Here is a 24,368-nt window from a genome sequence, read left to right on the forward strand (position 1 = left end):
ATCACCTGGGATCCCCTGCCCCGGCTTCTCGGGGAGCCTGGGGAATGCAGGCTACGCAGGGCAGGTCGGGAGGCCGGAAGAGAGATGTCAAGGTGCTGCTTCCTCCGGGCATCCCAGCTTCACGGTATCCTTCCTCCGCTACTCCGGCTCAGGGGGCTATTCCATTGTCAGCCCAGGCCTCGGCCTCGTCAGACCTGCCTGCTCCTGCCAGCTCGGGAGCCTCACACCCTTTGACCCCAACCTGCCCTGCAGGAGGTCCGGAGTCCGGCCATTGGCCCTCCCCTGGCACGCCTGAGCCTCACTGTGTCTTCCCTTTTAAGCCCGTGGCTTACAACAAGACGTGTTCTCTCACGCCTCGGGAGACCAGAAGTCCTCAAAGTCAGGATGTCGGCAGGGTCGCACTCTTTCCTTATCTCTTCCAGCTTCCGGGGGCCTCCGGGCATTCCTGGTCGTGGCTCCGCTCTCCCAGCCTCTCGGCCTTTCTCACCCCAACCCCCACTCCTGCGTCTCTTTACCCGTTGCTTTCTCTTACCGAGACCGCTGCCGCTGGATGTAGGGCCCACCTGGATGACCTAGGACAACCTCATGGACAGGTCCCTAACGGGATCATCTCTGCAAAGACTCCTTTTCCAAATAAGGTCACGGCCATACGTTCCAGGTGAAAGCATCTCCTGGACCCCAGCACTGGAGGGCAAAGATGGGAGGGAGAAGAGCCCGTGTTCCGTTGTTCACACTTCCAAGTCTGGGATTCGTCCTGCGGGCTCTGAACGATAGGGAGATTGCAATTATCCATCCGCTTTCTAACGTAACACTTAGGTAGCCCCTACTGTGTCCTACTATGACCCTTCTTGCCTGATAGGGAAGTGGAGGCCAGGAGAAGCTGGGTCTCTTGGTCAAGGTCGCACAGGGAGCCGGGCCCTGGGGGGGGACATCTCCGCACTGCTGCTGGTGGGTAGATGAGGCTGGGACCACGGCAGGGACCATGTCGAGAAACGGATCCAAGAGGAGCTCAGGAATCAAACGGCAGGACTTGGGACTAGTACAGAGGGAAAGCCGGCCAGGAGTCAAGGATCACGTTCAGTTTCTTGGCTGAGTCCCCATGTCAGGCTTCGAAGGCCCTAGACTTAGCAGTTCTTGAGGACAAGCGGGGCTGGTATGTCTCCCTCCTAGTGGGCTCTGAGGCCTGCTTTCCCTGGGGGCGCCTCCCTACACGGTCACCAGGTACGTCCGCTCTAGCCAAGCTGGAAGGAGTCTACAGCTGGGGACCCCAGATCCGCTTGCACCCGTGTTCGGAGCTGGAGGTGGCACCTGACGGGAGGTCTCCTACGTGGCCAGCAGGCGTGGAACTTGGTTCGCCCTCTTTGGAAAGCGTTTCAGCTAGAGCTAAAGCTAAGCTCCTGCCCCACCCTGGGCATATGCCCCACAACCCCGCTCCTGGGCGTACGCCCCAGAGAACCGAGTGCTGGTGTCCACCAAGAGACGCAAGCGAGAACACTTCCAGCAGAATTCTTCGTAACCGCCGAGGAGCTGGAAGCCGCCCAAATACCCACTGAGAGGAGAGTAAACAAAGCAGGGAGTCACGTGTGGCGGGACTGCGCAGGTGTCCCCATCAATAGGAGAATGAATAGACACAGTGACACAGTCCTACGATGGAATTCTGCAGAAAAGGACAAAAGAGCCAACTGCCGCTACCCACAGTGACGTGAATTAATTGGACAGACGTTCCGTGTGTGCGAGGAGCCAGACATCATTGAGGGTTTGCCACCGGATCCCGTTCACGTGAGTTCATGCACAGGTACCAGGCATCTGTGATTAGTCAAACGGAGGTTGTTGATAGCCCGGGGGCGGGACGTGCTATTGACTGGGAAGTTGGAGGGAGCTTTCTGGGGTGATTAAAATACCCGGTTTCTTGATCTGCAGTCACACGGGTGTTTAAACGCTCATGGAGCTCCACATTTCAGATCTGTGTCATTTACTGCACAGGTGACACCTGGCGGGTTCAGTACATTAAGCCTCTGTCTTTGGCTCAGGTCACGATCCCAGGGGCCTGGATCCAGCCGCGGGGTCCTCGGGCTCCCCGCTCCGTGGGGAGTCTGCTTCTCCCTCGGCCGCACTCATGAGCTCGCGCCTCTCTCTTCTCTCTCTCAAGTAAAGTTTTTTTAAAAAGTGGCATCAAGTGGACACAACCCAAATGTCCCTGACCAGGCAATAAATACGGTAAATCCAGACAACGGACTATTATCTACCTGCAAGAAGGAATGCACTATAGATAGTCATTCCAACACGGATGAATCGTGAAAACATGATGCTGGGGGAAGGAACCCAGACACAAAAGACCACCTATTGTTTTGTTCCATTTATAGGAAATATCCAAAATAGGCAGACCTATGGAGAGGCAAAACAGACTGGTATTTACTGGGGACTAGGAAGCAACTGCTTAATGGCAATGGGGTTTTGTTTGGTGGTGATGAAAATTTTTTGCAACGAGAGAGGTGGTGATCACACAAGACGTAATTGTTCTAAATGCCTCTTTAAAATGGTGCGTGTTGCATGAATTTTGCCTTTGTTTTGAAAAACGACATCCAAAAAGCAGATTTTAGAGAAAAGCTGGCTGCTGCTCCTCTCTGCTGGGTCTGGGCCTCGGAGGGAGAGGGGTGCCAATGCCACCGTGACTTCTAGCCAAGCGGTACTTGCCCATCCTCACCAAGTCCCCTCCCGGTGGAGCTTTGTCTCTCCTCAAACACTCTACTGCCATCTGCTGGAAAATTGTCTTTATACATACACAAACGCCCTTAAATGTGGCATGCTTGTTCCATGGACAACCCGCGCAGCTGTATAGAGCAGGACATCTGACTTGGCTTTATTTTTCAGTGTAGCTCCTCAGCTTTCAATAGGGCCTTGAAGACCTCCATGCTGCCGTCCTGCCACCTCACCACCCCACCCACGCCCTCTCTGATGCTGAGTAAGGTTAGCCCGAGCCACCTTCTCAGATTTGGCAGGGACATGCAGCCATGTGGTTCCTGATCCCCTCATCCCTGCCCTTCAGACACACCTCTAGAGACAAAAGCTTCCCCAGAGCACCTTGTTCATCTCCACAGCAGCGGGAGGCTGAGGACCGCAGAGAAGGTCTCCACCAAGCCCCTGGCAATAGGCCTCTTGGCTGTTTGTGCTTCCTCTCCATGTAATGGTAGGAACAACAAGCTGTTCCTCGAGAACACCAGGCTGTGTCTCTTCTCCAGTGTGCCAGGGAGGAGAAGGGGCTGCCGGATCCCGTGGGCAAGAGGCTCAGGAAACGGGGCACCAGAATCTCTGGGTACGGAGCACAGGATATCTGTCCACTGTGGCAGCTCCTTTCTGGCTCCCGCCCCCAACCGTGGCCACAGGAGAGGTGGGAAGTGAGTCAATGATTCTCTCATGGGTTTTTGTTTTGTTTGTTTTGTTTTTATGGGTGGCCATGCCTCGCAAGCCTCGTACCCCTGGAGTTCCCATGGTATCTATCATGGGCCTGGAGTTGGGGACTATCTCCCCCGGTGTTGGCGGTTCAAGACAAGCCATGTCTTAGAGAAGTAGGATACAAGCCACATATATAATATAAAATGTTGTAGTAGCCACGGTTTTTAAAGAAACGGGCAAAATCAATTTTAACAATATATTTTCCTTAACCTAACAGACCCCAAATAACATTTCAACATGTAATTAATATAAAACTTACTGAGATATTTCACATTCTTTTCTTTTCTTTTTTTTTGTACAAAGTCTTCTGTGTGTCTTGTATTTCCAGCACATCTTCGTTGGGACCAGTCACATACATCTCAAGCACTCCACAGCAGCCATATCTGGCTCTCCTACAGACAGCACAGTTCTAGAACTTCCATAAACCCAGAGCACGAGAAGTGGAGAACAGCATGCGTCCAGGACTTGAAATAGCCTAACGCAGGGAGAACATGGTTTCGGCCTCAGAGCTGCCTGTGAGCGACCTCGGGCGGGAGGGTCTCACAGGTGCCCAGCCTGGAGGGAGGCCCTTACAGAACTGACCTGCAGAGCTGCGGGGTTCAAGGGTCCAGCCCCCAGGCCTTCTGGTAAGCAAGCTCCTGTCCACTTTAACTGATTTTTTTGAAAGAAAGGTAGTATATTCATTTAGGAGAGAAAGCTTGGTAGACATCGACAGAGAAAGTCCACTAACAGCTGCTCAGGGCCAAGGGGCTGGGCGGACAGGCAGGGGCCCTGCTTTCATTTTGGAGTGATGAAAACGTTCTCCTTCCTGCGGTGATGCCGGCACAATGCTGCAAGTACACTAAAAACGCCCCGCTGTACGCTGTGCTTGAGTGGGTTGTGTGGTCAGTGAATTATATCTCAAGTAGGCTTTTTTAAAAAATTTTATTTATTTATTTATTTATTTATTTATTTATTTATTTATTAGAAGAAGAAAGAACAGGGGAAGGGGCAGAGGGAGAGAGGCAAATTGGAGCAGACTTCCCAGGGGGCCTGGAACCCCAGGCCAGGCTGGATCCCACTACTCAGAGATCCTGGTCGGAGCCCTGATCTAGAGCTGGTGAGCCACTCAGGCGCCCCTCAATAAGGCTATTTATTTTTAATGTACCGAACACCTACTGGGTGCCAGGCACGCTGCAGACTCAGGAGTAAATAAAGCAAAAGGCCGTCCGCCACCCCCCGCAGTCTGGGGAAGGAGGCCGCCCCCAGCCAACCCCACAAGCCGTCTCCTGAGTGCGGCGGAGGGGGCTGCAGGGAGGGGCAGGCTGCGGCAACGAGCGCCTCCGAGAGGGGGCAGCACCGAGCTGAGGTGCCCCGACCTTGAAGAGCCCCAGAGGACCCGCGCGCCGGGCAGGTGGAGCCTGGAACCGCCTTCCAGGCAGTGGGAAGAGCGGGCGCGGAGGCCCAGAGTCAGGGCGTGGCCGGGGCGAGGCAGAGACTCGCAGCCGGGAGGAGGAGGACGTGGGGGCCTGAGCTGCAGGAGAGCGCGGCAGGGGGCGGAGGCAGAGCGGTGGGGAAGGGGTGCGTGACGCTTGGAGACTTGTTCGAGTGCGCACCCCCCGCCCCCACTGAGGAGTGGGCGGGAGGGAGGCGGCCGGGAGTCCGGGAGGGCGGAGGAGGGGGTCGCCGCGGCCCGCCGCCCGCGTTCCCCCCCGCAGGCCGCGCTCCGGGGGCGGGGCTGCTCGCGGACGGAACAGGAAGTCGGGTCCGCCCAGCGAGCGGCCCGCGGCGAGCCCCGGGAGGGCGAAGGGGCGGGCGGGCAGGTGGGACGCGGCGGGCCGGGCTCACACCTGTCGGGCCGGGCTCACACCTGTCGGCCCGTGGCGGCGCGGACGGGACGGGTCAGAAGGCGGGGTGGCGGCGCCCACGCCCCTGCGGCCCCAGCTGCTGCCGAGCCCGGCTGGGGCCGCGCCAGGCCGGCGGGTCGGGGCGGGAGGCGGCGCGCCCGGCCGCGGCCCGTGACGTCAGCGTTGCCATGGAGACCGCGGCTTCCCCGGCGCACGCCCTGCAGCTGCGGCGGACCCCGGGGCTGGGGAGGCGGCGGCGGGGCTGAGGGGAGCGGGAGGAGCGCGCCCGCGTCGTGCAGCTCGGCCCCAGAGCGTGGCCCAGCGCGACCCCGAGGGGTCCTGCCCCCCGCAGCCTGCGCCCACCCCTGTCGCCCAGACGCGGCTCCTTTCGTGCGGGCTGGGAGACGCTTTGGCTTCAAAGAGCGCGGGGTCCCCCGCGGCCCTCCCCACAGTAACAGACCGAAGGGGCTTGCTCCGTCCGTCCCGTCGACCTACCCCCCGCACCGGCTCCAGGGTTTCGTGTCCACGAACCCCTTCCTTCCCAGAGCCTGTAGCGAGGCCCGTAGTGAGGCCGTCCTGGGGCCCTGCGGGTGCCCAGCGCCTGGCCCGCTCCTGCGGCCCCCAGCACGACCCCGCGAGGGAGAAGCGGCGATCTGTCCCCGCCGCCCCGAGGAGCGCACTAGGCAGTGGGGTTCTCTTTGTCTCTCCACGTGCTCATCTTCCCTTCCAGATTCTTAAAAGACACCTTCAGGAACACAGTGTCCAGGCAGTTGACTTCAGGTTCACCTCCGGATTCTCGCTCATTTCAGGCCTCTTCCTTCTTCCCACTTCTGAGGGGGGCGCCTGTCCTGGACTTGGCAGGTGTTGCCCTTGTCGCTGTGTGCTCACTGCTGCTTCTCCACCTGGTCACGGGGGTGCTCGCGCTGTGGCCCCGGTGTGCGCACTTGGCAGGACTGGGTGGAGTGGGAGTGAGGGTCCCTGCCGCAGGGTGCCACAGGGTCCCCCAGGTCCCGCCCCAAGTTGCTAGTCACCTACCTCCAGCTGCTGCTGATGTAGGAAAGAGGGTGTTAGGGTTCAACACCGATGGCCAAGGAAGGATTCTTGGGATGTCTTTGGTGCAAAAAGGTGGTTTTATTAAAGCATGGGCCAGGGCCCTGGGGCAGGAAGAGCCACACTGGGGTCCTGAGGCGTGGCCCATTATAGACTTCCAAGTGGGAAGGGCGTTAGGAATAGCAGAGGTTTCTCAGGAATTTTGGAAGCAAGCTTTCCAGGACCTTGAGGGGCTAGCTGTTGTGGGAAAACGTCATTTATTACCATCTGATAAAACCTTAGTCAGGAGACCCTTCAGATGCATATGGGTGAGCCAAGGAGGGGTGGGGGGGTGGTGATTGCCAAAACATATCTTGGGGGTTTAGAGATAAAGGAAGCTTCCAAAGGAACTTTTTTATGTTAAAGTAGATTTACAGGATCCTGGTTGCGGTGGTGGGGAGGGGTCACACTCGGATTGCCTTTTGCCTTTAGCAGTGAATAAAGACCAGACCCCTCCCTTGGGGAGTTGTGTTCTGGAGAAGTCCGGTAAGAAACAGAATTAATAAGAAAAAGGATGTAGTGTCTTAAAAGGGTAGATGTGATGGGAAGAAAACCCAAACAAGGGGATGGAGAGAATAGAGGGAAGGTGCCCCGGGAAGGCGTCGGTGAGAAGCGGAAATCTGGGTAAAGACCTGAAGGAGGAGAGGGAGGATCCAAGGGATGTTTGCGGGGAAGAGCATTCCAGGCAGCGAGAACAGCCAGTGCAAACGCCCTGAGGTCAAAGCAGGTAAGGAGTGTGAGAGGAAGAGGAGAAGATGCAGCCAGAGCAGAGTGAGCAAAGCCGAGAGGAGAGGAGGGGACTGTCTCCTGAGTCTGCTGCCTGCTGCGTGGAGGCCGTGGGTTTTACTGAGACTCTGCACTCTTGTCCTCACAGATGAGCAGGCATGCTTCCGTACCTGCCGCCAGTGGCCCCCGGCTGAGCGCCCTCCTGTGCACTGTGTCCTCTCAGCTCCCAAATACCCTCATTATTCCCACTTTGTAGATGAGAAAACTGAGGGATGAGATGGGATTCATCTGGAAAAAGGTATGTGTTGGGGGAGGGCCTGGGCCTCTCTAATGTTCTCAGGGAGGAGACCACGAGGCCTGTCATAAGAAAGAAACCGGCTTTTCTGTGGCTGTTCTACTCAGCCTCCAGAAGAGCCCAAATCTTGGGGTCACAGGCTCCTCCAGAGTGGGGCAGGAGGCTCTGTTGTTCCCAGTCTTCCTTCCCTAGGCTGATGGCCCCCAGCCACAGCCAGCAGCCGTAGGATTGGCAGCCTCCCTGGTGTGGGGGTGGTCCGTTGAGAGAACGCGGTTTTTCCTACCGAGCAGGCCTAAAGGATTGTGGGAGGACTCGGGGTGGTTCTCAGCAGGACAAAAGGAGGCTGGCGGGGCTTCGGGTGGGGAGCCGACTTCCACCTTTGAGGGAGGGGGCCAGCCTCTCCTGACCAACCCCCTAAGTCCCTTGGCCTGTCTGGGCAAGTCCCATAGAATTGAGGTCTAGAAAATGTTTCCTCACCTGGGCGACAGATATTTTCATGGGTCTGTTTGTCCTGTGAGGAGCGGTGGAGGGGCGGCTGGCTGGCTGGGTGGCTGAGGAAGTGATGAATGAAGGACCAGACGTGGGGGATGGACTCGTGGCTGGATGGACAGATACGCGAGGAGATGGGTAGCTGAGTCGGTGGTGGCTGAATGGGTGGCCGTGGAAAGGATGAGTGGATGGTTTAGTGACTCATGAGTGGGTGTATTAACTATCTCCTACACTGTAAAAAAATCACCCCAAAAGGTAGTGGCTTGGAACAACAAATAGGCATCTCACTGTTTCTGTGGGGCGGGAACTCAGGAGGGGCTCGGCGGGGTGGTTCTCACTCAGGGCTCCCACGGGGCTGCCATCGGGACAGCAGCCTCGGTCTTGGTCTCATCTGAAGGCATCCCGGGCTGGAGGGCCCACTTCTGCGATGGCGTCCCACACCGCGGTTGGCCGAAGGCCTCAGTTTCTCCTCCACTGGTTCTCCGGAAGCCTACTTAAGTGTTCTCATGACGTGGCTCTTTCTACAGTGAGTGATCAGAGAGCGACCAAAGCCGAAACTATGGGGATCTTTATCACTAAGGTCTCTGATGTCAGCAAGTCAACTGACATCAGCCCACGCTCAGGGGAGGCAAATTAGGACCCACCGCTGGAAGGAAGAGCATCAGAGAATTTGTGGACAGATTTTTAAAACTGTGGCAACAGATAAAGGGATGGTGTACCCACTGTTCTTCCGTGACGCTGGGATCTTAGCATGATCTCAGCCCCACAGCCCGCTTGTGAAATTCACCTGGGACGCTTCTAGATGCTCTTCGAGCCAGGGCGCCAACCCCAGGCCCTCTGAAGGACTTGCTCAGAGCAGAGACTGGACCTTTGTGGGTTTGTTTTGTGGAAAGATCTTAAACTGTAGCCGTAACATTTCTGTTTCCACCGCATTTTGTTACTGTAAAACGTACACATTGTAAAACAGACCGTTTTAGCCGCTTTCGAAGGTGTGGCTCGGTGGCAAAGGGTTTATTCAGGTGGTGGACCGCTCCCCTCCAGAAATGTTCATTTTCTGAAACCGAAGCCCTACCTGTTCAACCCCCACTCCCCATTCCTCCCTGCCCAGCCCACAGCGAGGCCATGTTCCGTCTCCCCGAGTTCCCCCCCGCTCTAGACCCAGCGGAGTGGAACCCCGGGGCCTCGGGCTTGATTGACTTAGTTAGCACAGTGACGTCGTTGTAGGCACGTCAGAGCTTCATTGCTGTTGCAGCTGAATAACCTTCCATTGTCCGAATGGACCCCGTTTTGTTTATGCACTGTCTGTCGGTGGGCGATGAGACCGCATCCACGCTGGTCTCGTCAAGGCTCCCAGGTGATTCTAATGAGCTACCAGGGATGAAAAACAAGGCCTCAGACGAGTGCCTCGCAGTCCTGGCTGCACGTGCCAATCACCTGGTAGCGGTTCAAAAAATACCAACGCCCGGTGAGCCTGGCTGACCCCCCTGGATCAGGATCTCTGGCAGGGGGACTGGGGAGTCTGTAAGAATAACCAATTCCTTCCCCTAGAACGCCAGCGGGTGTGGACTCATTGCCAAGCCTCTGCTGCCCCCTGGTGGCAGCACCTGGGATCCTCCCTCCACCCTGGGACTCGCCTGCCTGCTCACAAGGAGTCCAGGAGGGGGAGGCTCCCACCCATGCCATTCCCTGGGGGTCGGGGGATCCTGTGAGGCTCTACCCGGCCCCACTCCCCCACTATCTCCTGGGTTCCCTGTCTAGAAGAACAGAGGAGTCTATCAGAGAGGAGAAGGCACAGACAGGTGGAGGACTCCACTTTGCTGCTTGCCGGCTGCATGACCTCGAACAAGCCATTTCATCCGTGCTGGGGGGACGACCGCAGCCGCGTCTGGCCAAGTCCCTGAGATCAGAGTTACGGGTGCGGGTTAGCTTTGGGGAGCACCTGGAATTCCTCAGCCTCGGCCTGCTGACATTTCAGTGGGATTAATCCCTGTGGTGGAGACCCCCTGGGCACAGGAGGGTTTGGAATGGCCCTCCTGGCCTCATCCCATGACCCAACAATGAAACCCCCAGTTCTGACAACCAAGAATGTTTCCAGATATGACAGATGTCCCCTGGGTATAGGGTTGCCAGACCAAAAAGGCAGGTTTCCCAGTGACATTTCAGATAAGCGACTCACATCTTTTTGGTCTCACGATGTCCCAAAGGTTGCCTTTTTCTTTGCTAAATCCAGAAACCCTACAAAACCACCTCAGTGGAGAGCCACTGCCCCTCGAGTGTGTTACTCCTGCAGGAGGTGAAGCCAGCAGATGGAGAAGGTGCGGCAGGAGGGTGCCGGCCTGGCCCGGTCAGGGCGGGCCCAGGCATGGTGAGTGACGTGGGCCTTGGAGAAAGGGTGGTCGTGGGAGAGGAAGCAGCGTTCACAGTTGGGCCGAGTGCCTCCAGGGGCTCAGAGCCACCAGTGTGCTGGGGACAGGGGACACCTGGTTTTCCCAGCACCTGCGGACAGAGCAGTTTGTGGCCAACCACAAGTTGGGACAGTTCATCCCCAACTTTTCCCCTGAGAGAACCCTCAGTGTTGGGGAGTCAGGCCCAACTTGCTCATTTGCAAGAGGAAGAAGCAGGCCCAGAGAGGGGCAGTGACTGGCCCCAAGTCACACAGCCAGCTTATGGCAGTGGCAAAGCAGGCATCTGGCTCTTCAAGCCGGGACTCTTGCCCCTGGGGTGGAGCCTGGGGATGTCCTCAACTCGGGGTAAGTCCTCTAGGAGCTCCCAGCATTTTCCCGATGCGGAGGCACTGAAGGCTGGGCCTGCTGCGGTCGCAGCTGCTCTCCGTACCACTCCAGGAGAGTGTGGGGCCCCGTCTGGGGCTGCCCCTGTCGGGACCATCTCTCATCACTGTCTGATACGGTGAGGCCACAGGAGGAAGTGGTACAGTGTTGGTACTTGGAGCCAGACTATCTGGGGCCAGATGCGAGCTCTGCCCCTCACTGACTGTGACCTGAGGCGCCCTGTGCCTCAGCTTCTTCATCTGTAAAATGGGAGTGATGAAAATCAGGCCTATTTTGTAAGGAGTACTTAGAAGAAGGAGTACTTAGAAGAGTGTGTGGCAGATAGTAAGGTTTACTGCTCATCTTACATGTATTCATTCTTCTGGTAACGTCAAGGCTTCTCCCCTGGGAGCTGATTCAGTGGGGCTATCAATCATAGTCACCAACACTGCCCTGCCCTCAGGGGCCTGTGAGTCACTACGCCCTACTGCCCAGTCACTGGGTTGATGAGGAAGACAACCCTGATGAGGGTCTTTTGAGTCCCTGGATCCAGCTTGACCTGAAGGTAGTTCCCAATAGGTAAGACGATAAATTCCCCATTTTGCTTCAGCAAGTTTGAAAAGGGTTCTGATCCATGTGTCCTCTTTGCTTCACAGAGCAAGGGAGTTCCCCCCAAGGCAGCCCCCTTCTCCCATGAACCGGGCCTCTCAGCCTTGGCTTTGATCCAGCCCTGCGCTGGGCCAGTGACCCACTCTCAGGGAGTCAGAGGGTGGTTCTCTGTTTGAGCTGTGATTGGCGCTCACAACAAGAGGAAACAAACTCTCGGGGTGGGAGGGGTGCCTGGTGGCTTAGTCATTTAAGAGATTAAGAGTCATTTTAAGAGATTACGCTCAGGCCGTGCTCTGCAGGTCTTGGATCAAATTCAGAGTCAGGCTCCCCACTCAGCAGGGAGTCTCTTTCTCCCCTCCCTCTGCCCCTCTTCCCGCTCTTGCTCTCTCTGGCTCTCTCTCTCTCAAATAAATAAAATCTTAAAAAAAAAAAAAAAAAGAGGAAACAAATATGTATAAAGTGCCTCGATGTGCCATGTAGGGTGCTGGGCTTTAAGGTTACTTGAGGTGTATTTTACAGGTGAGGAAATGGTGGTTCAGAGAGGTCATCGGACTTGCCCAAGCCCACGCAGCCTGGAGGAGGAATCACTTCAGTGCAAACTCAGGTAGTGCGGCCCCAAAGCAGCTGTACTTCCCCTGCACCACATGCCTTATTACCTGCCGGGGAGGGGGGGAAGGGTTGTTCCGTGAAAACATTTTTAAATTGTAAAAACATATAACATAAAATGTACCGTGGCAGGGACATTTTAAGTCAGTATCATCCTTCTCAGCTAAAAGATGACCTAGAGAATTAATTACTCCAAGCGGACTGGTGTCCTGGGAAACAGAGGTGAGGTCCCATTCATTCACTCAACACATATTTACTGAGCCCCTAGTAGGTGCCAGGCCATGTTCAAGGCAGGGCTCAGTGCTAAGGTCAGACAAGAGGGCTCAGGGTCTGAGTGCTTAAAGCTGAGCTCCTTCTCTGGGGGGCTGACTGTCACCTGCACAGCCCCAGGAGGGGGCACCACCTCCTATGCCCAGGAGCCGATCTTCGCCCCCCTGGATCACTCTATTCCAGCAAAGTCCTGGGAAAAGAGCAGGTTCAAGATCAAGGAGAGGGTGTTTTGTTTTGTTTTTTACAATTTTATTTATTCAAGGGAGAGAGATGAGTGGGGGGAGGTGCAGAGGGAGAAGGAAGAGCAGGCTCCCTGCTGAGAGGGAGCCCGACATGGGGCTTGGTCCCAGGACCCGGGGATCATGACCTGAGCAGAAGGCAGATGCCCAACTGACTGAGCCACCCAGGAGCCCCTCAAGGAGAGTTTAGCTACATGGCAGAGTCCCAGTCCAGCCAGCGCAGGAACTCCCAGTGCAGTGTCTCTGAGAAATGATTCTGTCTACAAAGTGGGGGACACTTAACCCAGTGGTGTACAATGTGCCTAATCACTGCTTTGGGGGGTCCGGTGGAGAGACTGGGGTCAAACACCAGGACATGCAAGCACCGCATGGCTATCTATGGACAGTGTTCTGAAGGGAAAGGTGGGGTGCTCTGCTGGGGGGTGGGGTACCAGGATCAGGACCACCTCTCTTGGGAGGTGATGTCTAAGCTGGCCAGCCCCTCAGAGGCCCAGAGCCCACCAGTAGCCTCCCCCCACCTTCTAAATTTTCAGTCCGCGGATTCCTTTGTTCTTCCAGCCCTGGGGGGTAGAAGCTGCTTTGGGTCACTAGGAACCCCTGACTCTTCTTTGCATTTGCTCAGTGGAAAGAACCGCGGTGCTTTCTGTCTCCGGGTCGCACTCTGAATGACACGGGAACAGCTGTAAGCCATGCAAAGAGCAGAAGTTAGCACAGTCCGGGCACCTGTCTGGCCAAAGGGCATGAGGTTAGAGGGAGCAAGGCACATTCCGGGAGCCAGGCTGCAGGGGATTTATGGGCTGATGCGTAGAATGAGGCGAAATTAGGTCCGCTCTCACAGGACACGACGTGGTGTCTGAGCGGGATCCGTAGAGCAAGGGGAGCCACGGAATGTGAAGCGGCTGAGAGCTCCGACTTTCCGAGCCCGCCTCGCCGGAGGGGCAACAATGGGTAGGAACGAGACGGCGGGTTAGAGGGGCTTCCTTCCTTCTTTCCTGCTTGGAAGGGAGCGGGTGTCTCAGGGAGGCATCACGGTGTCACAGAATGGAGGGCAGGCTCTCGCGGCCCTTGGAACTCTACTAACCCCAAAGTGGGTCAGACTCAACCGAGGGCTCCCGGGGCGTTGCCCCCACGAACAAAGCCAGCCTGCTGGCTAAAGGGAGGCGGAAAGTGCTTTCGGGGTCCCCCCTGTGTCTCCTGGCTTATAAGTGTGACATCTGTCCCCCCCGCCACACACACACATACCTTTGAGCCCTGTGGGGATGACAGCCCCAAGCGGCTCCTCGCCCTGCACGGAGACCGCAACACCCAGGAATCACCGGGGCCGGAAGCGGAAGTGAGCCCGTGTGGGCGCGCTGTGTTCTGGGAAATGTAGTCCGCAGAGGCCGGAAGAGTCCGTGAGAGCGGTGCATGTTGGGGAGAGTAGTTTTCAAGGGATCTGAGAACTCGCGGCGGTGGCCGAGGTGATTCACCCTAACCAAAGGCGGTGGTTGGGGGTTAACAATTTGTAGATTTGGAGTGAATTTGTAGGTTTTGTTTCTGTCTCTCCCAACCACCAACACCCAAGGGGGTTGGAGAATAAAACCTATACATGCCTCTGTGACGCCAATTGGGCCTGAGTCAGTTGTTCCTCAACCGGAGGAGTAAACCGGCTGTAACCTCCGAGAACCTCAGTTTCCTTATCTGTACAATGGGCAGATTAATAGTTTTTCCTTGGCAGGCTTGATAAGACCCATCAAGCAACTAACAAGGCGCTTAACACGCCTTTCTCGCTTAACCAGTCCCTCCTCCCTCTTGAATCAGACCTCGCAGAGCATAGGGATGTTTTTTGTAACCCGGAGCAAGAGTGGTGCTCCGGGGGCCGGGAGGGGGGGAGCCTGGGTGGCTCAGTGGGTTAAGCCTCTGATTTCAGCTCAGGTCATGGTGTAAGGGTCCTGAGATTAAGCCCCAAGGCAGGCTCCCTGCTCAGCCAGGAGTCTGCGTCTTCTCCCTCTCGCTCTGCCCCTCTCCCCGCTCCTGTGCGCGCTCTCTCTCTCTCTCTCTCTCAAATAGATAAAATATATATATTTTTTAAAGTCGTGCTCCTCTGGAGCACTTGGGGCTTTGTCTTTGGAAAGTAGGATTTCTTGCCAGTTCCAGGGGGACATGTAAGGGAACGTAAGGCAACCTTCTCACCCAGAGACCTGACGACGATGTGTGACCTTACTAGCTAGGGCACAGTGAGATGCAAGTTAAAAAATAAGACGGCCTTCTGGGGCGAGTGTCCTCACCCGGTATTAGTGGGAGTAGTAATGCATGTATCCTTCATAAAGGGGAGTCTGTGTAGGTGCAGGGATCCCTGCTAAGTATTTATCCTACACACTGGACAGTTTCAAAATGACCAAAGTTTCAGAATATTCACTGCAGCATTGTTTATGAAACATGATTGGAAACCATGTTTCCCTTTATGGGTAAAGGACAAGTTACATAAATTGTAATGCACTGGGATACTATGTACCATTGACAATAAGAAAGGTAATGCCACCCTAACAGTCCTACAAAAAAAAAAAAAAAATGCTTAGGAAACTGTCAGAGAAATCCAGACTGAGGGATATTTTGCAAAACTGTCCTAGAACTTCAAAAATGTTGGTGGTGGTAAAAGACTAAATAGGCTGAGAGATTGAACAAGATTAAACAGACACAGCAGTTAAATGCACTGAGCAATCCTTCAATGGAATCTGGATTCTTAAAAATGACATTGTAGACACCTGGGGAAATTCGATTATGGGCTCTATATTAGATAATAGCATTGTATCAGTGTGGACGTTCCTGAGTGTGATCACTGTTGTGGCTATGTGGGAGAATGTCCTTCTTAGTAGATAGCTGCTGAACTAACTCTGGGCTCTTGGAAAGTTTAGAAAGAGAAGAGAAACAGAGCAAAGGCAGCACGTATTAATAATCAGTGAATCCAAGTTTAAAACTGTGGGCGCTCATGTTACTCTTCTTGCAATTTTTTTATAGTATTGAAACTTTCAAAGTAAAAAGTGGACATAAACACACACACACACACACAAATGAGGAAGCTCCTTATGCACTGATGGGGGAAAAGCTTCAAGAAACACTGGCAACCTTTTGTTTGTTTGTTTGTTTCAGGCAAGGTGCAGAAGCAAAAATGCACAAAACACCCAGAGAGAACACACAAGAAAGAGATGACAAAGGCTGCCCCTGGGGCAGGGACTTGGGAGGAGGGTCAGGAGTGGGAAAGTCTTGCTTTTCTTTCTTACTCTTTTAGACCCTTTGAATTTTGTATCATGTCCATGTATAACGTGTTCAGATAAAAAAAAATAATAATAACTTCGAAGAAGACTATTTCTGGGAAAGCACTTGTGGTCAGAAAACCCCAGACTGGGCTCCCCTACTCCCCAGCTGTAGACCTGTTGGGAAACCCAAAACAGAAGGAAGGAAAACCAGTTACTTTCACATCCTTTCCTACATCTGCCCCTCATCACGATCCAGTGAGGCAGGTTTTAGTGGACCTATTTTGTAGATTAGGAAAACTGAGGACCAGCAAGTCTTAGCAACTTCTTTGAAGTCAGACAAGTGCAGTGAGACACTCTTAGAGCTGAGATGGAAACCGAGACATTTCCGGTGACCCAGCCTGGCTCCTTCCCTCCTGCAGGTGACCTCTCCAAGTTCCGAGGGTTGGATACAGATGGAGAGGGTCCAGGGTAAAAGGGCATGGGTGGGGCTGACTTCCAGGCGCTGGATACTCACTGAAGCTCAGCCCAGCTGCCTTCCCGTTGTTGAGTTTACAGGGGGCTCTCCAGGCAGGAAACAGAAGTCAACGCTGGGCACCCAGAACATGGGTCTGATTTACATGTTCATGCGCAACTGGTTTGGGGGTTTATTTGGGGGACCAAGAGTTAACTCAGCCAAAGAGCCTCTTCCCCGAGCCCATCTGGCTTGCTTTTTTTTTTTTTTTTACCATCTCTATCATCTTAAATCTTTAACAAAGTGGCTTTTTAAATTAAAAAAATAATAAAGTAATAGAGGATATTGTTATCAGGTCAAAAAGTAGAGTATTTGAAGGGCAGTTGGACATTTCTGTCAAATTTTAAAATATACGTTTATGTTTTGATATGTGACCCAGCGTTTACAATGGAAAACAATTTTTTTTCTGTAAATATTCTCACCCAAGTATTCAAAGATACATATAGAAACAAGCACTGCTTATAAGGCACAGAACCGGAAACAACCAGTCAATAAACACAACCAAGACCAATGAAGTTTGCTGAATTTGCTGACCTTGAAAGGTGTCTCTAATATGTTGTTAAATAAGCAAATTATTTGATTCAAATGTAAAAAGAGCATTTCATTTTCATTTCATTGAAGAATAGTGAGGTTGACCATCTTTTCCTTTTTTTTTTTTTTTTTTAAGTTGGCCAATTGTGTTTCCTCTTAAGTGAATTTCTAAAATATTACTGTCCCTTGTTCTTTTGTCACACAAAATGGGTGTAAACTTCTGGTCCCGTGTCTCTAAGAGTTTCTATTTATATTTCCAGTGCTTCCTTGGGGGGGTGGGCAGAATTTTGGAAAAGAGGTTGCTGAACTTGAAGTAGAAGACGGTCTCCGTCTTAATAGAACGAGTTACCCTGTGACATGAAGGGCTCTGAGGAAGAAAGGAGCCTCCTGCCCAAAGCATTGCTCCCATTTCTTCCTTTCTCTCATTTTTAGGATCTTCCCACAAAGCATCCTATTTGGTTCTTGGCGGATAGTTTGGAAGTGGAGGGGGCTGTACTCTTTGAAAGAGGGAGGAGTGGGAACCAGAGATCGCTTGCCAAGGTCTGGAGAGAGTGAGATGAGTGAGGGGCCCGGGGAGACCCTAAAAGGAAAAGATGCAGGAGGCAATCCCTCTCAGGCTCCCACCCTAGGCCCCTTGCCTGCCTCGCTCAGGTCCCAGCCCAGCTGACTGCTTCTTGACGATAGAACATGAGATCGGCAAAAGCCTCTTGTACCATAAGCCTAGAGCAGTCTTGGGTATCCTTCAGAGCTAGACTTGAACCCTTAGTGACAACAGACAAGTGACATCTGCTGCATGGGAGGCAGCAGAGTTCTGGCTCAGCCCCTGAGATAGTGTCCCAGACCCTTCATGCTCTGCTGTTTTGGGGTGGGGCTACTTCCTTCCCTGGAGGTGTTTGAGAATTAGACTCTGCCTTGAAGAGAGTTCCAAGTGGACCTCTGGAGAGATGGGGATCACCCCATCATCAAACCCATTTCGTCCTTAAGGTTTCTCCGGTTCTCTTTCCGTTTGCGGTAGGAACGGAAAACCATGGCTGGTTTTCTCTGGATGTAGCCTGGGCCCAGCCTCTACCTGCTGCCAGCCCGCCGCGGGCCCCCGGGCCTCTGAGATCGGCCCTGGCATGAGAGTGGCTGTATTTTATCAAACATCTGCCGAGGGGGCATTGCCTTTAGCGATCACCATCTCACGCCTCACTGAGCCCTCACCGGTCTTTAGAGGACTTGGTTGTCTCCACATTCTAGGTGAGGACACTGGGGCCCAGAGAAGGTGAGCAACCTGGCCAGAGGTGGGATTTGAACCCACAACTCCAGAGGCACATTCTTCACCGTGATGGCCCGCCCCCTCCATTTCCCGAGTGCTCTGAGCTTGCTGAGTGCTGGCCACTAGACTGGGGACTCCCACTGTCCCGTGGACCTCGGGGATCCCCAAGGCTGGAGGCCTGGAGGCCCCCAGAATTCTCGAGAGTTTTCAGGAGGTCACTGTGGGGTTAAAGCAGGTTCTGTCTTCCCCCGACTTCCTTGGGTGGGAGGTTCCCAGAAGTAGAAGGCCAGCTCGGTGGCGGCCCCTTTTCCCGCGAGGGGAGGGGGTGATAGGAGTTGGGACACGTCCTCTTTGAAGGTTCTCTCTTGCTGCTCTGACCACTTCCTCTTTTCCCTGGGGCGGAGGCCGCTGTGTCGGCACTAATGGCAGCCATGGGGCCTTTGTGTCTCTCCTGGAAGGGCTCGGCCGCCTGGGCAGAGAGCCCTTTTCCACCAGCACTTCCATCCGCGCCCCTCCAGGCCCTCCCCTGAGCCCCCGAGAGCAGGGAGTGGGCTCCCTGAGCTCTCTCTCAGCCAGACTTAAAACACTGCCCACACCCCCTGGCTGCCCACCCTTCTTTCAGGCTCCACGGGGGCTGAAACTGCCTCCAGAAGCTTCCATGGAGGACGTGGCCCAAGTTCATGACTCCTGAACTCCAGCCAGACCCGTCTGGATGCCCAGGGAGGTGAGGACCCCGGCCCTGGGTAAATGCTCCAGCCTAGCTCTGGGCATCTCAACCATGAGTGCCCCTGGTGGGCCGAGGAGCTGCGGCCTGGGAAGAAGATGGGCTTTGAGAAATGTGTACTTGTATTTTCTTCTTGGACCTCAGTTTTCCCATCCATGCAATGGGCACAAAGAAGACCCCTTCCAGAGGTTGCAGAAATAAACGTGGTGCTGTATGTGTCATGTTAGGCAGAGAGCCTGGGACACAGCAAGGGTTTAGGGCCTTGCCTGGGTCCGGCAGAGCCTGCAGCGGGTCTGAGCCAGCCAGGGCTCACCCTCTCCCCCAGGCCCTGCTGAGGGAACCCAGTCGCAGCTCCCCCAATCTGTTCCCCACCTCCGCCTGTCCCAGCGTCCCCCGCTTCCCTCCTAGAGCAGGTACAGCCCTCAAGCTCGGCTTGACAGGGAGTGTGACCTCTGCTCTGTGGCTTGTAGCCTCCTTAGCTCCTCTGGCCAGTTGGGTCAAAGAGCACATGTCAGTCCCTGTTGGCGCGTGCCCAGCCCAGCGCCATCCCAAAGCCCTAGGTCAAGGTTTGTTTCATTGTGGTAAAATATGTGTAACATAAAATGAACCATCTTTAACCATGAAGTATACAGTTCGCGGCTTTAGGGACACTCACACTGTTGTGCAACCGTCACCATTCTCCACCTCCAGAACTTTCTCATCTTCCTGGACTGAAAGTCCCTCCTCGTTCAACACAACTCCCCACCGCCGGCCCCAGCCCCAGCAGCCCCGCCTCTGCTTTCCATCTTGACCCATTGGACCGCCCTCCGTGCCTCCTATATGGGATCCTACAGACTTGGCCTTTTTGTGACTGGTTTATTTCAATTAGCATAATGTCCTCAGGGTTCCTCCCTGTTGGAGCATGAGTCAGAATTTCCATCCTTTCTCTGTTTGAATAGCGTCTCCTTCTCTGTTGAGACCAAGTTGTGCTCCTTCTCCTAACCCTCAGGGACCCTTGGCTTGCTCGCACATCCTGGCCTTCGTGAACAATGTGTGAGCAACACACATGGGTGTGCAAATGCCTGAGACCTGGTTTTCAGTTCTTTGGGGTGTATACCTAGAAGTGGAATTTCTAGATCATGTGGTGATTATGTTCAACTTTTTTGAGGAACTGCCCAAAGTCTTGGGGTTTCAAGTAGGACACAGGCATTGGGGAAGGCCCTCAGGTCACACTGTGGACAGGGAGATACAAAATCAGGAGCTAGACATCATGGGTTCAAATCCCGGTTCTGCCACTTCCCGAGGGGGGGGGGGGCTTGGGTGGGTCACTTACCCTCTGTGCATCAGTGTCTCAGCTGGATTGTGGGATGGGGGCAGCAGCTGCCTTGTGGGGCTGGGGTGGTACGGGAGCATGTCCTTAGACTGGTGCCTGGGCCCCAGAAGCTCTGGTAACTGTTTGTGCTGGGTTTTCCAGGGATCTGACCCTGCGAACCCGCTGCTTCCGTGGCCTGCCCCCAGCCCTGTCCCTCCATAGAGCATCCTTTTGGAGTCAGCCCTCCTCCCTTCCCGGGACTCTGATTTTTTTACCCCACTTTTCCAGGTCCCTGGGATTCTGTCTTCAATGAGGGAGTTTCTCTTTCCCTGTCCATGGTTAACCTCTTGGGGAAAAAAACAAAATCAGGAAGCAATGGCTCCGGCTAACTCTGGGAAGGCCTGAGCCCAGATCAGAGGGGAAACCAAGGCTGATAGATGATCCTGGGCACAGGCGAAGAGGATTCATTTCTTCCTTTGACCTTCATCATGCCATACTCCTGTGGCCACATTCAGTCTGGGTCCCGAATTTGGGGAGGGATGAGGAGAGCTGGGCGGGTCCCTGAGGACTGCCCACAGGCATGATGACAGGGATGGGGAAAAGGCTCTCTGGACTGAGATGAAAGGAGCAGTGGTTTGGCGCTTTCCTCTCGAGGAGAGCCAGCTGGAGGGTTCCGGTTAGTGGGGGCTGATTACCCCTGTCCCTCGGCCAGCAGCCAGGACTCCATGGGCTCTAGTCCCACCTCTGGTGGAGACCCAGCTGGTGTGCGGGTGCAGCCTGGCCAGCTTGCCTGGGCTGGGTCCCCGGCGTATACGGCCCCCTTCCCTGCGGGAGCTGCTTCTGCTGGAATCCAGGTGATTCCAGAAGAAAGGTCAAGGCAAGACCTGGCAGGCGGAGGGCTTTGGACCTTAGAGACCCTGCCCGGAGGTTGACCCTCGTCAATGAGGTTGGCTTCTGGTTTTTGTCTCCTCCGCCTGGGACAGGATAGGACAGAGAAGCCTCCGGGATGCCCCCCACCCCCCACCCCTTCCCATCCTCTTTCTTTTCCTGTTTTGTCTTCTCTGTTCCTTTCCGCATACCAGGTGGTAGGTGATGTGGAAATTCACGAAGCAGTGCACCTCTTTTCACAGTTTATCGACATCCAGAGCCTGGTAAGGAACCAGCACTCAATTTCACGCAAGTCGCCTTTAGTGAAGGACTTTCTGCATGGCCCTGGGGCAGAGCTCATGAACGGGGACCACACCTGACATGTCAAGACCAGGGGGTCTCCAATATTTGCCGACGTCCACAAAGGGGCACTAATATTTGTTCTGGGGCATTAGATCAAACATGCCACAAACATTATGTAGAATAACATGTAGAAAACGCCTGGCACATCGTAGTCATTAAAAATAAATAGTTACCATTATTTTTCATTTTTTCATTTTCATTTTTTAACATAATGATTATATAAAAAGTGGTTTTTTTTGTCTTGTTTTAAAGATTTTATTTTTTCATTGAGAGAGAAAGAGCATGAGCAGGGGCAGGGTGAGAGGGAAGGCAGGAAATCTCGAGCCGACTCTGTACTGAGCTTGGATCCTAACACAGGGCTTGACCTTGCAACGCAGAGACCATGACCTGAGCCCAAGACTGAGCCAAAACCAAGAGTCAGACGCTTAAGCCACTGAGCCACCCAGGTGCACCCAGGGAGGACGGTGTTTTTACAAGTATTTGTTGAACACCTGTGCTGTGTCCCAGTCTGCCCTGGGAGTCCAGCCGACTTCGCCAGCTTAGGTCAGAAGCAGTGAGCTCCGCAAAGGTCATCTTCCCAGGAACAGCACAAAGGGAGGAAAAGGAAGGAAGGGGAACAACCCGCTGTGTGTTCTTAGGCCGGCTGCCTGGCCTCTCTGAGCCTCCGTTTCCTGACCTGTAAGAGGCTGGAAACCCTCCCTTGCCTTTCTACCGGGGTCGGGGGTGAGATAAACAGAGACAGAGCATGTGAGCAGTCTTGGCAAGCAGGGAAGTGCTGCCCAGCCGAGCAAGTGGGTGACTGAGCAGGAGACAAGTCGCTGCCTCTATCTTTAACTGATTGTCCACGCTCTCGGATCCCGAAAGCCGTCTCTGCAGAAGCTTGGAGAGCACCCCCTCAGGGACGCTGCAACCATGCCATTAGGAAAAGAAAGTTCTACAGAGTTTATCCAAAGACAGTCATTCCCCGGGTGAGCCCGGCTATGAGTGTAGCCACGCCTCACCCTCCTCTGTCCCGTGCCCTGACTCCGGGTTGACGCAGTATGTTTCCAGGGAGACCAGGGAAGGTGACAGCATTTTTGGGAGGAAAGATGGGCTCGTCCAGGGGCGCAGTGGGACTTCAGAGGTCGATGCTAAAGTCATGGGGAAGAGCCCTCACTACCCCATCAGGGTAAAGAACAGGGTTGCCAAGCCCATGGGTGAGGCCTGGTGGACGGGCCGCACTTGCCCTGCAAGGCCAGTTGGATGACTTGCCATCTCCCCTCCTGTTTCTCAGACAGAGCTCAGTGGGACAGGAGCAACTGCTGCTGGTCTCTATTACTACTGCCAGCAGTCAGGATACAGAGAGGTTGAGTTGCCCACGCAGGGGAGCTACACTTTGACCCAGTTGTGTCTACACTGCAGAACCTCGCCCTTTCATTGAGTGGCCGCACCACTTTCACCTTGCTTTCTTGGCTGTTTGTTCCAAGTCTGATCTGTCTTGGGAACCCTGCGACCCGGAGCCCAGGCCTGGAACAGACACACCAGTCCTCTACACACGTTTTCTGAAATAATGTAAGAGGTGCCAGTTGTTTCCACTTGCTGCTACTTTGGGCGAGGGAGAGGAAATGTGGTAGGAAGTGCAGTGACCTCGCATCTTTTGTGCAGGGATGTTTGCTGGGCCTGAAACCCGATTGAGATGGAGCGTTTTGAAAAGAGACTCATGTTGGAGTAGTGGCGACTCCTTTACTTTTGGGTGAGTTTTTTAACTAAAGTCCTAGGAAAGGCCCAAATTGGAAATTCCATCCGTCTTTCTTCCTGCTTTCTTTCCTTCTTCCATCCAACCTTCCAACCTTCCAACCACCCATCCATCCATCCATCATCCCCCCCTTTATAGATCCCCATTAGTAATCTGTTGCTCCCTGGCACCAAAACTTAATGGTTTAAAAAACAATAATTCGGGGGTGCCTGGGTGGCTCAGTGGGTTAAGCCGCTGCCTTCGGCTCAGGTCATGATCTCAGGGTGCTGGGATCGAGTCCCGCATCGGGCTCTCTGCTCAGCGGGGAGCCTGCTTCCCTCTCTCTCTCTGGCTGCCTCTCCATCTACTTGGGATTCCTCTCTGTCAAATTAATAAATAAAATCTTTAAAAAAAATAAAAAAATAAAAAACAATAATTCATTATCCTGGTTTCTGAGGGTCAGGAATCAGGACTGACTGGCTAGATAGTGCTGGCCGTTGGTGAGAGACCTCAGTCCCCCTCCACCTGTCTTCCCAGCGTGGTGGCTGTCTTCCTCCTAAGAGAGCAGCCCAAGGGACAACGCAGAAGCTGCAATGCCTTTTACATCCTAGCCTCGTACATCAGACATTGTCCCTTCCACAGGATTCTGTCAGTCAGAGTCAACCCTTGTTTAGTGTTGGAGGAGGCAACACAGGGGCATAAAGCCCAGGAGATGAGGCTCACTGGGGCCATTTTGGAGGCCAGCAACCACCATCCGTCCACCCATCTAGCCATCCCTTTGTCCTCTGCCCATCCATTCAATCAATCAAACATTTGCCGAGTCTCAGTTCGTGCCAAGGCCTGGAAACAACACACATACACCCCAAAACCAACCCAAAACCCACAGAAAAGAGGAAGCCTCAGAAGAAAGCCACTGTGGAACATTTCCCTCCAGTTTTTTTTTTTTTAACATTTTAAAACAACTTTATTGAGATACAATTCACATACTATACCATTATCTCACTTAAAGTACACCATTCTCTGGTTTTTAGTGTATTCGCAGTTGGAAAACCATTGCCACAAGCAACTTTAGAATGTTTCTTTAAATTACCTCAAACAGAAACCCCTGCCCCTTGAGCATTTCTCCCCATTTCCCCTTTTCTCCAACCACCTAAAATCACACACTTACTCTCTCTCTCTCTAGATTTGCTTTTTTCTGGACGTTCCAGGTAAATGGGACCACACATTATATGCTGTCTCGTGACCGGCTTCCTAGTGTGATGTTTGACAAGGTCCATCCGTGTTGTCGTGGGTGGGCGTCCATCCTTCAGTTCTTTTTGTTGCTAGATACATTCCGCTGGACGGGCAGACCACACTTTATCCACCTATCAGGCGGTGGACATCTGCCTTGTGTTCCTACCATTTGGCTGTTGTGAATAATGCTGATATTAACATTCATGGTCAAGTTTTTGTGTGGACATGGATCTCCGGCTGTCTTGGCTCTACACCTCGGAGTAGAATTGC

At 53.9% G+C, this 24,368-nt stretch overlaps 1 long non-coding RNA gene across 13 annotated transcripts; it reads left to right on the forward strand.

The window, feature by feature from the left end:
• Window positions 1-1,559: 1,559 nt before the first annotated feature.
• On the forward strand, window positions 1,560-22,896 carry LOC132004908 (uncharacterized). 13 transcript variants are annotated; one of them, XR_009400677.1, is made up of 6 exons: window positions 1,560-1,795; window positions 3,757-4,079; window positions 7,243-7,392; window positions 8,249-9,793; window positions 10,109-11,859; window positions 15,500-16,602. It is a non-coding gene; the product is annotated as an uncharacterized LOC132004908 (long non-coding RNA). The 13 variants fall into 13 exon arrangements; XR_009400684.1 differs by having other exon boundaries at window positions 3,782-4,079; XR_009400685.1 differs by having other exon boundaries at window positions 1,560-1,779.
• Window positions 22,897-24,368: the final 1,472 nt, after the last annotated feature.

The sequence above is a fragment of the Mustela nigripes genome, chromosome 17 (assembly GCF_022355385.1).
Source record: "Mustela nigripes isolate SB6536 chromosome 17, MUSNIG.SB6536, whole genome shotgun sequence".
Classification (NCBI taxonomy): domain Eukaryota; kingdom Metazoa; phylum Chordata; class Mammalia; order Carnivora; family Mustelidae; genus Mustela; species Mustela nigripes.